Here is a 16,361-nt window from a genome sequence, read left to right as displayed (position 1 = left end):
ATGGGACCAACAAGATGGCCCAAGAAAATGATCCAGTATGTACCACCCGAGAGAAGAAAAAGAGGCAGACCGAAGAGAACATGGATACAAGATGTAGAGAAAGCAATGAACAGTAGACAACTCAACGAGGAAGATATTCGTGACCGAAAAGCATGGCGAATAGGATGCGGGAAACGGCGATTGCTGTAGAACACCCGATATATATAGGTATTATAGTAATAAAAGGTACTCTTACTTTAAGTCGATAGGATACACCGTTTTCTAGAAAAATCCATTTAAAAATGTTTCGTTTTTTGAATATCAAAAAAAAATTAAAAAAAATGTTTAGAAAAACTAAAACTGATACGTTTATTTTTATACTCCAGAGATTAATCGATTTCATTAATTGCGAATTTCTAGTACCGGTTATATGCGTCCGTTTTGAGTAGGTCAACGGTTATTTTATCGCATAACTTTTTTGTCTTTAATTTTTAAGAATTTTTCCAGTACTACAAATATTCCAGTACTACGAGTTATTTTTGCCACAGAATAAATAACCACACAGAAGCGAATCTGACTGTCGTTTCCATTGATTTTGTTGGGACCGAAATATTTTACCTTGTGCACCAGTTACAGAATAGAACTTGATGTTCTAAGGAATAGACCATTCCAAATTAGGTAATATTTTTGACAAGTAGTTATTAATTAAATATGAAATATAAAATTTAACTCTAAAATATAAATAAAATATAAAATAAAACATATTATATAAATATAAAATTTAACTATAAATAACTGTCACGTCAGTCGCAAAAATGAGATTGCACCAGTTACGTTGACACATGAGCATGAAAATTATGTTACCGTTTTCGGCAGGAGTTTCGCTTCTGTGTGGTTATTTATTCTGTGCTTTTGCTTCAAGTTGGTAAAATACACCGTTTTTTTAAATTTTTTTCATTTTTTTATGCAAATTCAGGAAACGAAAAATTTTCAAATCTACACTCACCGGCACAAAATTCCTACACCCAAAAGTTTGACAATTTTTAACTTTATTATTTGTGCTCCGATTTTCAAGATTTTTTTTTTATTTACAAACTTAACTTGAAGACAAATAATTTGTGGTGTGTATTGATTGATTAACAACTGTAACATAGATAAACGAGTTTTAAAGCTATTTAAATTCCACTGTAAAATTTTGTTATACATAAATGATTATATTTTATTAATGAGCACAAAAATTAAAAAGTGGATGAATCAGTTTCAGAATCCAAATTCGTTAAATTAATTTGTAAATTAATTTGTACAGCTAATTTTTTCCTTAATTTAGTGCAGCGATATTTTGTTGTTCTATCTTCTAAATGTGGGTGAATTTCATCCAACATAGTGATAATAGCTACGATGTCAGAGTTATAATCCTTCGCCACCGTTACTACATCAGAGAAGCCGTAGCAATTTTCTAGTAGACTTTCGACTTGCTGACTGTTGAGGCAAAAAGGAGGCGATTGATTATCTATATATGTTTTAGTATTGTCTGAAAACTTTAAGTTTTGTTCAGGTTTTTTTTCTGTTTTGCTCTTCTTCTTATTTTGTGTTATAGTTGGAGTTGCGAATTGGACATCCTCAGAAGTAGGAGAAGAAACATCAGAAGCGGTACGTTTTTGTGAGTTATTTTGTGTTGAGGGGTGATCGGATTTGTATTGTCCACCAAAATATTTTTGTTTATCCCAAGATTCATAGGGGTATTGAAAGTTTGAGGGAGGGGTGAGTTTGATAGTTACGGATTTTGTGGCGTAGATAGCTTAGACATATCTAGGGGTACGTTTTGTTTTATTAGTGTACTGTGGTCTTTGATGGGTTGTGTATTATTGGAAGAAGAAGCGGTAGTGGTGTCAGAAATAGAAAGTGCTGAGTTCTGGGCCTAAATTATGTTGTCTGATTGATTATTGCTTCCTGTAGGTATTATACTCATAGGTGGTCGAAATGAGGCAGTGCATTGTAAAGCATTGTGTCCTGCCTGCTTGCATTTGAAACAGTTGTGGCTGTCTAGTGTTAAATATAACCTATTTACTATTCCATCTTTTTCTATATCAATGTTTTCCGGTAAAGATGCCTTTTCTGGAGGCGAGATGTAAATTTGTCTTCTAAAACTAAGTATATGGCTGTAAGCTGAGTCAGTAGCTCCAATTCTCAATTGTATCATTGGCGATAATAATGTTAAGCCTATATTTTGTAAACATCCTGTGATTTTTTCATTAGAAATTGTGGGGCTGGCATTAGATATTACCAATCTATCTGATGGGGTAATTAATCTTCGAGCAACTATACGAGTATTATTAATTGAAGGGGTTGGAGCAGAAAGGGTATAAGTACGTCTAAGTTAGTTTTGAGAAAATAGCTTCCAAAGTAATTTGCATTTTTAAAATTCTGTAAAACCCCTTAGTTTAATTAATAATATTTAAAAATTATGAATGCAAAATATGTTTTTATTGTTAAAATAATATATTTGATAAAGGGTTTAGTTTAGGTAAAAAATTGAATTTGATTCACTTATACCGTTTTTGCACCAACACATTTTTACATGTGGTTTGAGCAAGGAAAAGTAAATAGCTAGAAAAAGTAAAGTTTCAAAACATTTTTATTAATATACAGAACATTTTTGGAAGTATGTACCATTAAGATACAATTTAAATATAAAGTTACAACTAAATTTTCAAAGACAAAAAAATTATTCGTAGTCAGAACTAATCACATCGTCTTCGTTTTCATTTTCTTCTCTAACTGGATCAACTGCACTCGGTCCCAGCTCCATTGCTTCTTCTGATGTATGAACCCTCTTTTTATTTTTACAAAATCCACAAGGAAAAGAAAAGGTTTTCCTGTAGTTGGCTGTATACCATCAATCACAAAATTGGAAAGAAATCCTTTGTAAAAGGTATAAAATTTTTTTATTAAAAATCCCTTAAAAGGGCTACATCACAACAAAACGTTTTCGATTTTTTTTAAAAAATCATCATCAGTGTTCGATAAACTGGATGCTAGCTGAGCCACAAAAGAAAAATATCTGGGTAAAAACCCTTTACATATAATATAGATGCCTTAAAAGTGCATACTTCGATAAAAAGGCCTGTGATGGTCACATGGCAAACAGGATAATGCCCTAAGGTAAGGTATACAGGTTTCCCAACACGTGGGATCAAAATTGAGTTGATCACATTTCAATGACTTAATGGCAACTAATGGCTGAGTTGCCATTAAGTCATTGAAATGTGATCAACTCAATTTTGATCCCACGTGTTGGGAAACCTGTATACCTTACCTTAGGGCATTATCCTGTTTGCCATGTGACCATCACAGGCCTTTTTATCGAAGTATGCACTTTTAAGGCATCTATATTATATGTAAAGGGTTTTTACCCAGATATTTTTCTTTTGTGGCTCAGCTAGCATCCAGTTTATCGAACACTGATGATGATTTTTTTAAAAAAATCGAAAACGTTTTGTTGTGATGTAGCCATTTTAAGGGATTTTTAATAAAAAAAATTTATACCTTTTACAAAGGATTTCTTTCCAATTCTTTTTATTTTTATTTTTGTCGTCGCATCCTCGTGTTTCATATTCTTATAAAATGCATGGTACACTGGAAGTATAAAATCCAAAAGAGTTTGCATATTTTTCCATTTTTCAAGTTTAATTGGCACTGAACTTATGTGAAGTTGCGTAAAAGTTCCATTAATTGAAAGCGATGGCCGTCCAGATAAGTTGGACCTACATAAACATTTTAGGAATGTATAGATATCATTCAAAACTTGCTTTAATTCAAACAAAAATGAGTCAAAGTCTTTTGCATATCTAAAGTGTGCGATATCTCTAAATTTAAGAGGTCTTCCTTCTGTATCTTTTTTGGATCTTTTATAAGCTTATTAAGTCCTTCAAATGAAAAAAACATTTCCTTTGTCATGTTGTGAACTATGAATTTTTTGCAAGAACTTGCGATTACTTGTCTCCAGTGGTCGGGATTAAAAACTTGAGGATTTCTTTTTTTGTTTTTTTCAATCAAAGCAAAATTCCTGTCACATTCCATATAAGTGTGACCTGGCTCTAGGAATTTGTGATGTATTTCTGTAATGTGGGTGGTTTTCACTAAAAACATAAATAATTTGCAAATATTTTTATTTTTGTTTTGCCCCCACACGAATCGCTGTATGCTATTACTTTAGTAACAGTGGATGGTAGGGATTTGAAAAAATGAACAAGGCATGACCCTATCTCCTGTGAACCCCTGCCAGAAACAGTTTCATCCCTTGTGTACATGTGGCCTGTTCCAGTGAGCAAATTATGGACGCAAAAATTGTATGTCCGTAGTTGCCTTAGATAGAATACCTTTGATGTAGTAAGTAATGGCGTGGCCAACGTTTGCTGTAGATCAAAACATATTACCACAGTATCCTTCGAAGTTTTGTTGTTAATATCCAGTTCTTTCATACTACATGCCTTTTTCGCCTTTCTTTGATGTAGTTCTAAAGAAACTGTAGCATTTTGAATACTGATTGCGTTTCCAGAGTTCTTTACAATATTCTGCAAGCTGTAGCACTTTGAGCAGGTTTCGCTGTGAGGCTTGTGAAACCGCAAATTAAATTCACTGTTAAAAACATTACGGTAGTAACTCATCTTAACGACTGGCTTATTATTTTCGATGCATTTTGTTACCGGAACAATAATAAACGACATAAATACGTGTATCTACAAACTGATGCAAAAATCTTGAAAATAGGGGTACAAATAATAAAGTTATAGATTGTAAAACTTAATCAAAAATTTTGGGTGGCGGAATTTTGTGCCGGTGAGTGTATTTTTCTAGAAAACGGTATGTCCTACCGACTTATAGCAAGAGTATCTTTTAGTACTAGAAAACCTCACAATTTAATAATCCAGTATCAAAAATACTCAAAAGTTAAAAAGAAAAAATGTATGCGATAAAATAACCGTTGCCCCACCCAAAACGGATACCTATGACTGGTACTAGAAATTCATAATGGATGGAATATATTTATCGCTGGAAGATAAATATGTGTACCAAATTTTGATTTTCTAAATAGAAGCGTTCTGGAGGTATTTAAGAAAAACTAAATAAAACACGCCATCTTCAAAGAGCTCTAGCTCCCTTAGGAAGCAATTTTGGACTAAATTGTCGGTAGAGTTTCTGGACACCCTGTATATACCACGATGGATAACGGACACGGAACTAGAAGAAGAAGAAAGACTTTTAACATTAGAACCAACTTTCTGATGACAAACTAAATCCGTGCTTTCTATAATTATTTACAATGCAAACGGACGATAAATAAAGCAGATCGAGAGACTCTACGGTATGCAGTCACCTTAAGTCAATTATCTAGATAAAATTCCATCAAATGTTGATGCCATGTATTATTCACAATATTGAGTAAATTAAGAGGAAATTAAAATGTAATTTATATTTCACTCTCTCTTCCTCTTATTTCCTCGTTTTCGTGTTAGAAATGGGAACACCAATGCACCTGTTGACACTTATTAAAAATCTGTACCAGTCCAATATAGCGACAGTGCGACTATATCAGAAGTTCTCAAACTAATTCAAGAACGAGAGAGGTGTTAGAAAAGGATGCATGTTGTCACCTGACTTATTTAACATTTAATAGTGAACATGTCATGAGGATGGTTTTAGAAGGATGGTGGAGTAACAGTAGCTGGTAGGAAAATCTCTAATTTAAGATTTCCTGATGACACTACACTTATAGCAGGAAATGACCAAGAAATGTTTGATCTTCTGCGAAGAGTTGAGTACGAAAGCAATAAAGTTGGTCTGAAAATCAATAAAGCTAAGACAAAAATAATGGTGGTCGACAGATTCGACACTATTCAACTGACTAACATGTTACAGGAATTCCAGATAGTAAACACCTTTGTCTATCTCGGTTCTAGTATAACTAACGATCGTAACTGTGAAGCAGAAGTTCGGAGACGTATTGGTATGGCCAAAAATGCGATTAGTCGACTAACCAAAAGTTTGAAAAGACAGATCTACCTCTCAAAATATCAAGATGAGACTGGTGAATGCCATTGCATTCTCAATATTTCTATACGGAGCAGAGACTTGGACACTCCGCACATGCGGGCGCCAAAAATTGATGTCTTTGAGATGAGGTGCTGGAGAAGAATGCTGCGCATACCTTGGACTGCTCATAGGACAAAAGTTTTTATTCTAAACCAACTCAAGATTAAATAAAGGCTGTCCACAATATGTCTGCAACGAACTCTGCAATTCTTCGGGCACTTGGTTCGCAGAGGTGACGATAGTTTGGATAGATTAATTGTTTCTGGAAACGTTCCACCAACTAGATGGTCCGACCAAATAAAGAGTTCAGCTGGAAACTCATCCGGCGAAGCTCTTAGAGCAGCTGAAGATAAAAACCAATGGAGAAACATTGTTAGGAACATTGGAAGAAATCACGATCCTCAGTAATAGGGAAACGACAAGAGAGAGAGAGAGAGAGAGAGAGAGAGAGAGAGAGAGAGAGAGATAGAGAGAGAGAGAGAGAGAGCGAGAGATGTGTATTGTCCTGGCATCAGACAAAATCTATTTGCTTGAAAACATGTAAATTCATAATTATTTTAAATATCTTATATATTATCTATTTCTTTAAACTATAAGCACCACTATTTTGGCATTTTCTGATTTAATAAATTTAATTTCTGATGAAATTGCTAATGGAACCAAGTAAAGTGCTGATTTATCTGAGGAAAACAGGAGAGCTGTAATATTTAGCGGCAATGGAAATTCGTGATGAATTAGTTCGTGATACAGAATTGAAGAGGATTGAGAGTTCAGAGAACATTCTAGGAATATGTATATGATTTAGATCAACAATGGATACACTGTCATAAATACAGATAGGAGAATTAAGTATTACAATGTTATATAAGTGAGATAGAGAGCGACCCTGATCCATTTTTAAACGAGTCAATACTGACATTTGCGCGAGGAATGTTTGTAGAAATATGTTTGTAAGTATGTTGGAAATCGGTGCCGCCCAAAATCCCGATAGCCAAAATCCCGACACGCCAGAATCCCAACAGGCCATAATCCCGACAGGCCAGAATCCCGATATGCCAAAATTCCGACAGGCCAGGATCCCGACAAATAAAAATCCCGTCAGATTTTCAAAACTATAATACATAGTATCCATCTAAGCTTTCATTTGACACCTCATTTGCCATTCTACCTGGTATAATGACGGAGAAGTTATATTCGCGGTCGGACGGACAGACCGACACACAGCATAGGTCAAATTTCTCACCTTTAGTACCATCCTTGGATTATAAGCTTTCATTTGACAACTCAAATGTCATTCTACCTGGTATAATGATGGAGGAATTGTATTTTCGGAAGGACAGACAGACGGACGGACGTTGATAATACAAACTTTTCACATTTTTTCAAAATTAGTGAAAACAATAATGGAAAAATTCTTCGCGAATTAATCAGTTTTAATTTATTTCCAAGTATGTAGGTGATATCAGTATAATTAGCTAAATATAAATATAAATAAAATTCATGTTTAACATAATACTGTAACGTAACAAAAATAGATGAATACTATGTATTATAGTTTTGAAAATCTGACAGGATTTTTAATTTGTCGGGATTCTGGCCTGTCGGGATTTTGGCTGTCGGGATTTTGTTGTAGACCCGTTGAAAATACCATATGATAAATAAATAAATTAAAATGATGATAAATAAAATGAGTCTAAACTCCCATTAATCAGTAAAGACTCAGCTGTATAATATAAATACAGCTAAAAGATGTGAATTTCTCAGTATCTTGTAAGATGCTCCAGTGGCGGCTCGTGACCTCAGTATGCGGGTAGGCTACACATATACTTCGGGTAGGCGACAAAAAATATCCTACAATTTGTAATACATTTTGAGCCGTCTTGCAATACTAAATGTAATCTATGAGCGCCACAATATTTAAAAATTGCTTTTGGAGCATCTACTTTAATTTTTAATTGTAATCCGTTTAAAGAGCCAGCCATTACACTTGCACCATCGTAAAATTGAGCAGTTAATTTATTTTTGTAATCATATGGCTCAAGCACGTTTGAAATTAAACTATATAGAGCATCTGCAGATCTATCCTCGCTAACATCAAAAAACCCTAAAAATCTTTCTGTTACCTGACCAACTTTGTTAACAAAACGGATTGTTAAAGTACACTGTGATTTTTCGGTTATATCAGTAGTATCGTCCGCTAGTATAGAAAAAAATTGACTTTCATTAATTTCTGTTGAAATTTCATTTTTTACGTAATCGGCAAGACAATATATTAAATCATTTTGTATTGTTTTTGACAAACCCGTGAACGCCCCTTCTATTTTTTAACATGATCCTTGATTTCCTGATCGCGTTTAACTACTAAATTAAAAATTTCTTTAAAATTACCCATGTTTGAAGAATTATGCCTCTCATCACGACCGCGAAATGCAAGTTCTTGTTTTGCTAACAGAATTGTAACATCAATTTCTTCAACTTCTTGTATCTTTTTCAACTTCTTCATTATATATCTTATTAGATAGAGAAATATGTCCAGCTAAAGCACTGTCAATAGTTTGTTTATTTTTTTCTTACCGTTTTAAACCTAAGCAATTGTTTAAATGTTCTTTCGAAGATTCATGTTTTTTTACACTAGCTGATAAATTTTTCAAATCTGAATATCCCTGACTCACCCAAACATTTTGCTTCAGATTTGAGAGCAACAGACAAGGCCAACAGAAAAGTGAATTTTTAAAATAACTTCCGCTTAGCCATTTATGATTTTCATAGCATATTGTTTTAAACGATCTCGAAAATGGTCGATTGTCTTTTGTCTTATCTGTGGATAAAATTGTTAAATTTGGTAAAGGCCGGCCCATTGAAATAATTTCTGATCTTTCTTGATTTTGGCGCTTTGAAAAAGGCGTCTCGATCAAACTGCATATTACATCGTTTAGAATATTCATATTCGATGACTAAAGTTTTTCCACCAATAAAATTAACACACCTACGTTTCAACAACGTCAAATATTACTTTTTTTATTTATGTATCAAATAATAATTTACTCTTCGAATAAATTGATAAGTTAACAATTAACCTCACTTTAAATTTGTAATTATCTATATAATCTAATAACACAATTCGTCAGTTTAACTTTAAATTATCCAAATTGTATTGAAACACAATAAAAATATAATGGACGACTGACAAATAACTATTCACAGATTTATTTGTCGTTAGTGAAGTATTACTAAATTAATATAAAATTAAAATGCCCTTCAATAGACCGATCTCAAATTTACCTGTTTATTATTCAGTTTTCATAAACAAATTTAAATTGTCCTACCTAGTTTTATTCAACACTTAACCTACTAATAACAGCCAAAATCAAAAAACAATTATTTAAAACAGTTTCACAAGACACAAGAGAAGCAACTGATAAAATTTTGTAGGTCCGGCAGTCCGGCTATAAGACTCTGTGCCTATCCGCCCTTTCAAAATCGTAGAATACGGTCGCTAAGCAGGCCTTTAGTTCGCGTAAACAGAGAGAGATCACACGTCAATTCGGTGTTGGCGTCGTTCTATTTCAGGCTACGTTTTCAAGTGCCTGACCAGGAAGAATATAGAATCTTATACAGTACTACTGATACTACAAGGAGCGTACAATAATTATAACTACGGAGACAATTTTTTGGATATTTTTAAAAATAATTTGGATAATTTTTGCTATTTTATTGTAGGTATTGTGTCAAAATTTATAAATTAAAATTTTGAAATAAGTAATTTATATTAATCATTTATATTATTGTACTACATTTGAAGAGAGTAGGCGGCGCCTACTTTGCCTACCCCGACGGGCCGACCCTGAGATGCTCAAAGACACCGCTACCAACTAAATTTTACATCCCGATAATCTCTTTCAGAATAATTAACCGATATGCATAGACGGAAGTAAAATCCGAAGATAAATAAAATAATTCAAAATTGGATGGGATTGAAACCACGAGTAACGATTCCAAACAACAGATGGAATCATTCGAGAGATTAAAATTTCCCCTTTGCCTGCTTACCAATTTATTTTCCGGCGCTCCCGGATGATTTTCGATTGAATGAAAACATAATTAATTTGTGCTGCGAGTTTGAAGAAATTAAATGATGAGCTGGTGGAAAATGTGTCTAGCCTTATAATTTGAAACGTAATAAATTAAGTCTTAAATAAATGCGGTAATTATGCAAAATAAATGAAGGTGCTGGGTAATGGTAGAAACAGTGGGGATTAACTAGGTTTTTTGGAAAAAAAGAAAGGTGTTTATGTATACAATATTAGAAATAACTGGTTAATTAATTAAAGTGGTATTTTCGGTATAAACAATACAGAAATATGGAACAGGTTTAAAGATCTTACCTGGAAAGTAATGGAAAAATATACAACAACGATGCAGAGGCACAAAAAACAACAATGGATGACTGATTACATCCTGGAATTGATGGAGCAGAGGAGAAAACTGAAAGATAACAAGACAGAGTAAAAAGAAAAATAGAAACTAATTAAACAAAAAAAAAAAAGAATGTGTGTACTTTTGTACGCACGTAAGGAGTTATACTTCTATTATATGATTTCAACGAAATCAATATATTTTACACAGTTTCTCTACTACTTTCCAAAAAATTTTATTAAAACAATACCAAAAATTAAAAAAATAAAAGAATAAAACACACACAAACACATTGAAAAATGCCACAAATGATTTCTGAACAATAATTGTTGCCAAAAATTTTAATTAAATACGTATTTTCTGAAAAAAATTGTATAATAATATACTACAATCATAAAATCTATAAAAAAATAAAAAAATAACAACTTGCTTGGGGCTTGAACTCACTTCACGTCTATCGCGCCGTACGAGAGTCGATCGATTTCCCACTAGACCACCTTAGCGCATACGTCATGTGGGAATATACACAAACTAAACGTTTACACCATAAACTTTTTGACATTTTGTTTATAATCAAATTATTAATTTGATTTTTGTCGAATTAAAATACAATAAAATATAGAGTAAGAAAACGATATATTAGATGAAGATTTGTAGAAAGTTTGTTCGTAATCAGATTATGTAAATTAAAGCATTGCCTACGAATAGGTAACTACATTATTTTTTTTACATTTTTCAAATAGATAGGTATGAAAATATTTTTTTATTTTAATACAACTGAAACATTTAGAATTACCTACCTGCGGCTTTTCAAAACTATTTAAAAAGTCACTATAATTATAAATTTGATTTTATTTCTGTCCTCACAACAATAAAAACTAATATATACAATATTTTTGTTTTCCGATAACCTCCATATTGAACAATTATTGACAGATCATTTCAACACCCAATCAGAGCCCGTATAACGACTAATAACATATTGTCGGTGTGCGCATGCGTGCGGATCAATATAAATTCACCCTCAATATCAATCGCGCCTAAAGAAATATAACTTCAATAAAGGTAGCTAAAGAAAAATGTATGGAGGATAAATGCAAGGAATTAGAAAAGTTGAATGAAAAACATGATACGTTTAATATGTTTAAAAAAGTTAGAGAAGTAGCTGGTCTTTATCATAAGAAAACTCCACATACTATAACCGATTCGTCGAGAAAAATGATAATAGACGAACACAAAATTCGAACTACCTGGTATAATTACATAAATGAACTGTATAATGATGATAGACCCAAAGAACTGGAGACTTTAGATGAAGGTGAAGGACCAGAAATACTAAAATCAGAAATACTACATGCTATAAAAGTGGTAAAAAACAAGAAAGCTGTTGGTCCTGACAACATACCTACAGAAATGTTAAAGCTCACAAATGAGGAAAACATTGGAATACTAGTCAAACTTTTCAATGATGTTTATTCGACTGGTGATATCCCTGAAGATTGGTTAAAGTCCGAATTCATAACCCTAACAAAAAAACAACGTCCAAAAAACTGTAGCGATTATAGAATGATAAGCCATATGAGCCACACTTTGAAAATCTTTCTACGTATCATCCACAGTAGAATCAGAGATAAATGTGAAGAAGGCCAGGATGAAACACAATTTGGCTTTAGAAATCGACTGGGAACACAAGACGCACCCTTTGCACTAAATTTATTATTACAGAAATGCCGAGATCAAAGGAAAGACGTCTTTTCTGTATTTATTGACTATGAGAAAGCCTTTGATCGAGTACAAAATCACAAAAAATAATTAAAATATTAAAGGATAAAGGAGTTGATAGTCAAGATGTACGAATCATAGAAAAATTATACTGGCATCAAACAGCGACAGCGTGCATAAATGGAAAATCAACAGAAATATGCAAAATACAAAGAAGTTTCAGACAGGGTTGTATACTGTTCCCACTGTTATTCAGTTTATATTCAGATAGAATATTTAAAGAAGCGTTGCATAATTTGGAATGGGGTGTGAAAGTTAATGGAATTCTGATAAATACAATCATATATGCAGACGATACAGTTATTTTAAGTGATGATATGAATGGATTATAACACCTTGACACAGTGGGAAGAGAGTTTGGCCTAAACATAAACTGTTCAAAAACAAAATACATGGTATTTAGCCGTCTGGCTCATCAAGATTCACGGTTATATGTTGATGGTCATATAATTCAAAGAGTACCCAGTTTTAAATATCTTGGTTGCCATATTACTGAACAACTAGATCCAGATAAAGAGATAAAATGTAGAATCGAGATAGCCCGCACGACATTTTTAAAAATGAGGTCATTCTTCTGTAATGATAACTTGGATCTTCAACTTCGAAAGCGCATGATTAAATGTTGCATTTGGTCAGTCCTCTTGTATGGTGTCGAAGCATGGACATTAAAAATATCCACTATTAATCGTTTGGAGTCCTTTGAAATGTGGCTGCACAGACGTATACTGAGAATAACATGGACGGCTATGCTGACAAATGTGGCAGTCCTTAAGAGAGCAAATGCTGCCCGGGAGCTGCTTGATAACATCAAATATAGAAAGATGGCCTATTTTGGACACGTAGTAAAGGGAGACCGGTAATATTCTTTAACTTATTATGATGGGTAAAATCGAAGGGCGCAGAAGAATTGGTAGAAAGCAGGCCTCTTGTTTAAAGAATATCCGGGGAGTGGACGGGAATAAAGAAAGCAGAACACCTATTTAGAATAGCTCGAGACAGAGACAGTTTCGCCATGTTAATCGCCAACGTCAAGGGGACTTAATAGGGCACGTTAAGAAGAAGGTATTTTCGGTACGAATTCTTCTTTGGTTCTTCCTCGTCGTGGTGGTGCGATTGCTATTTACGTGAAGGCTAATCGTGGGAAATTTTCAAAACTTCGTTTACATTGATACATTCTCATGAAGTCGATCTTTTCTTCTTATCCTTTCTAAGCTGTCATGCATTTATGCTTAGGAATCCACCGTACATTGTATTGTCAGGTAAGATGTTAGGTAGTCAGGAATAAATAATTCTGTTTGTAGCAATATTGCAAAGTATTGCATAGCTGTGGATTCCTGTCCATTGGCGAATATTACTCAGCCATGACATATTTTTACATCTCAGACCCTTCTTACCCTCTATCTTTCCTTCGATTATCAGTTCCTGAAAAGTTATGATAATTTTCCTCGTAATATGTGCCCCAAGTATGCAGTTTTCTTACTTTTAATATAATTAAAAAAAATTTCCCTATCCTGTAAGCCCGCTTTTCTTAGTACTTTCCCATGTCTGACTCTGGTCGTTCATGATATTCCAAGCATTTCAAACCAAAAGGCACCACATTTCAAATACCTACTTGAAGTTTCCTAATGGAACTGGCCTTTAACGTCCATGCTTCCATTCCGTACAAGAGCACCGGTCAAACGTAACATTTTAGCATCTTTATCGGAGGTTGAAATCCAATTTGCGGTCAGTCAGAAATTTACGAAACTTTAAAAATATTTCTGGCTTGTTCTACTCGAACTTCTTGTCGATCTTTTAAAAGGAAATTATTTGGGAATTATTTGTAAGAGAATTATTCAATAATAGCCCCCTCACAAGGAGACCAGATAGAACCTAGCCACAAGACATACTTCAAAACTAAAACATAAATAGAATAAGGTGAAACATCATTGGATATCTTCTTCACAACCAAAACCATGGGTTTTCTTTTTTGATGTGTTGCTGCGGTAATTATATTATGTTTTTTTCGTAGCATTCCTCCATTAACTTCAAGCAGTTAATAAAAAATCGTACATGCTATTACCTTATTCACCTGTTGCCATGTAATTATTTAATTTATCAATCCTTTAAAGGGCGCTTAATTGTCGAAAATACCAATCTCTACATTAAATAATTGATGGATTCGACCGTTACTTGATGGAAGTCCATTTTATCTCACAATAAAACACTGAAAACTTTTGTTTTCTATGCTTCCACAAAATTTATTATTTACAACTATGTGACTACAGATGTTTCGGCAGAGTGCCTTTCTCAAGTCATATAATTTACAATGTGTTTGCCTTTTTAAGTCTCTAACTGAAGAGGTTGAGGAGTGGGGAGCTGTTTGTCTCGAGTTGGTCATTCAGAATTATATCTGTACTTTTTAATTTATTAATTTCCATAGATTCTAAGAAAGATAGCTTAAGGCCTTTATTTTGGATATTCAGAAATGAAACCCTTCATTGAAAGAATGATTATGATCTAGAAGGTGAAGTGCGTATGTAGAAGTGTCTGTTTTTCTATTGTTGAAAGACCTTTTGTGTTCTGCTATCCGTTTGTCAAAAGTTCTGCCAGTTTGACCGATGTACGTTTTCGGACAGTCACCACAAGTTAGTTTGTACACACCACTCTGTAGTTGCTTTCTCTTTCGGCTTTTATTGTTCTTAATATATTTGCTTAAGTTGTTGTTAGTTCTTAAAGCTGGTATTATTCCTTTCTTTTTTATGTATCTGGCTATTTTTGTTGTTATCTTGCCAGTATATTTGATTTAAAATTTTGTTAACTGTTTGTTCGTTATAGCCGTTGTTTACTGCTATTTGTTTAATGATGTTTAGTTCTACCTCGAAGTTATTTTTTGTCATGGGAATTTCTGTCAGTCTATGTATCATGCTATGGTAGGCTGCTAATTTGTGTTGTGTAGGATGGGATGATAAATTGTGTATAGTTGTGTGTATAGTAATATTACTAATTATTCTTAAATATTACTATTATTAATTCACTTCACAGTAATATTGAGTTTACAATAGAAACAGAAAAGAATAATTCCATAAACTTTCTAGATGTAACGATTACCAGACTACACAACAAATATGAGTTCTCCGTATATCATAAACCTACCCATACTGATACAACTATACATAATTCATCATCCTATCCTACACAACACAAATTAGCAGCCTACCATAGCATGATACATAGACTGACAGAAATTCCCATGACAAAAAATAACTTCGAGATAGAACTAAACATCATTAAACAAATAGCAGTAAACAACGGCTATAACTATCAAACAGTTAACAAAATTTTAAATCAAAAACTCCATAAGAAAGCCCTGAAATTAGTGTATCCACCACCACAGAAAGAACCCAGTACCTTCTGCTCTCTCACATATACTGGCAAGATAACAACAAAAATAGCGAGATACATAAAAAAGAAAGGAATAATACCAGCTTTCAGAACTAACAACAACTTAAGCAAATATATTAAGAACAATAAAAGCCGAAAGAGAAAGCAACTACAGAGTGGTGTGTACAAACTAACTTGTGGTGACTGTCCGAAAACGTACATCGGTCAAACTGGCAGAACTTTTGACAAACGGATAGCAGAACACAAAAGGGCTTTCAGCAATAGAAAAACAGACACTTCTATATACGCACTTCACCTTCTAGATTCTAGATCATAATTATTCTTTCAATGAAGAGTTTCAAATTCTGCATATCCAAAATAAAGGCTTTAAGCTATCTTTTTTAGAATCTATGAAAATTAATAAACTAAAAATAAAGATATAATCCTGAATGGCCAACTCGAGACAAACAGCTCCCCACTCCTCAACATCTTCAGTTAGAGACTTAAAAAGGCAAACACATTGTAAATTATATCACTTGAGAAAGGCACTCTGCCGAAACAGCTATAGTCACATAGTTGTAAATAATAAATTTTGTGGAAGCATATGTAGAAAACAAAATTTTCAGTGTTTTATTGTGAGATAATCTCTACTTTCCTTCATTCCCTGTTAAAGGCCTACATAATAAGTATCATCATAGAAACTTTTACGGCTGTTATATTCTTTACGG

Source organism: Diabrotica virgifera, chromosome 9 (genome assembly GCF_917563875.1).
Source record: "Diabrotica virgifera virgifera chromosome 9, PGI_DIABVI_V3a".
Classification (NCBI taxonomy): domain Eukaryota; kingdom Metazoa; phylum Arthropoda; class Insecta; order Coleoptera; family Chrysomelidae; genus Diabrotica; species Diabrotica virgifera.
This window is presented reverse-complemented; position numbering follows the sequence as displayed.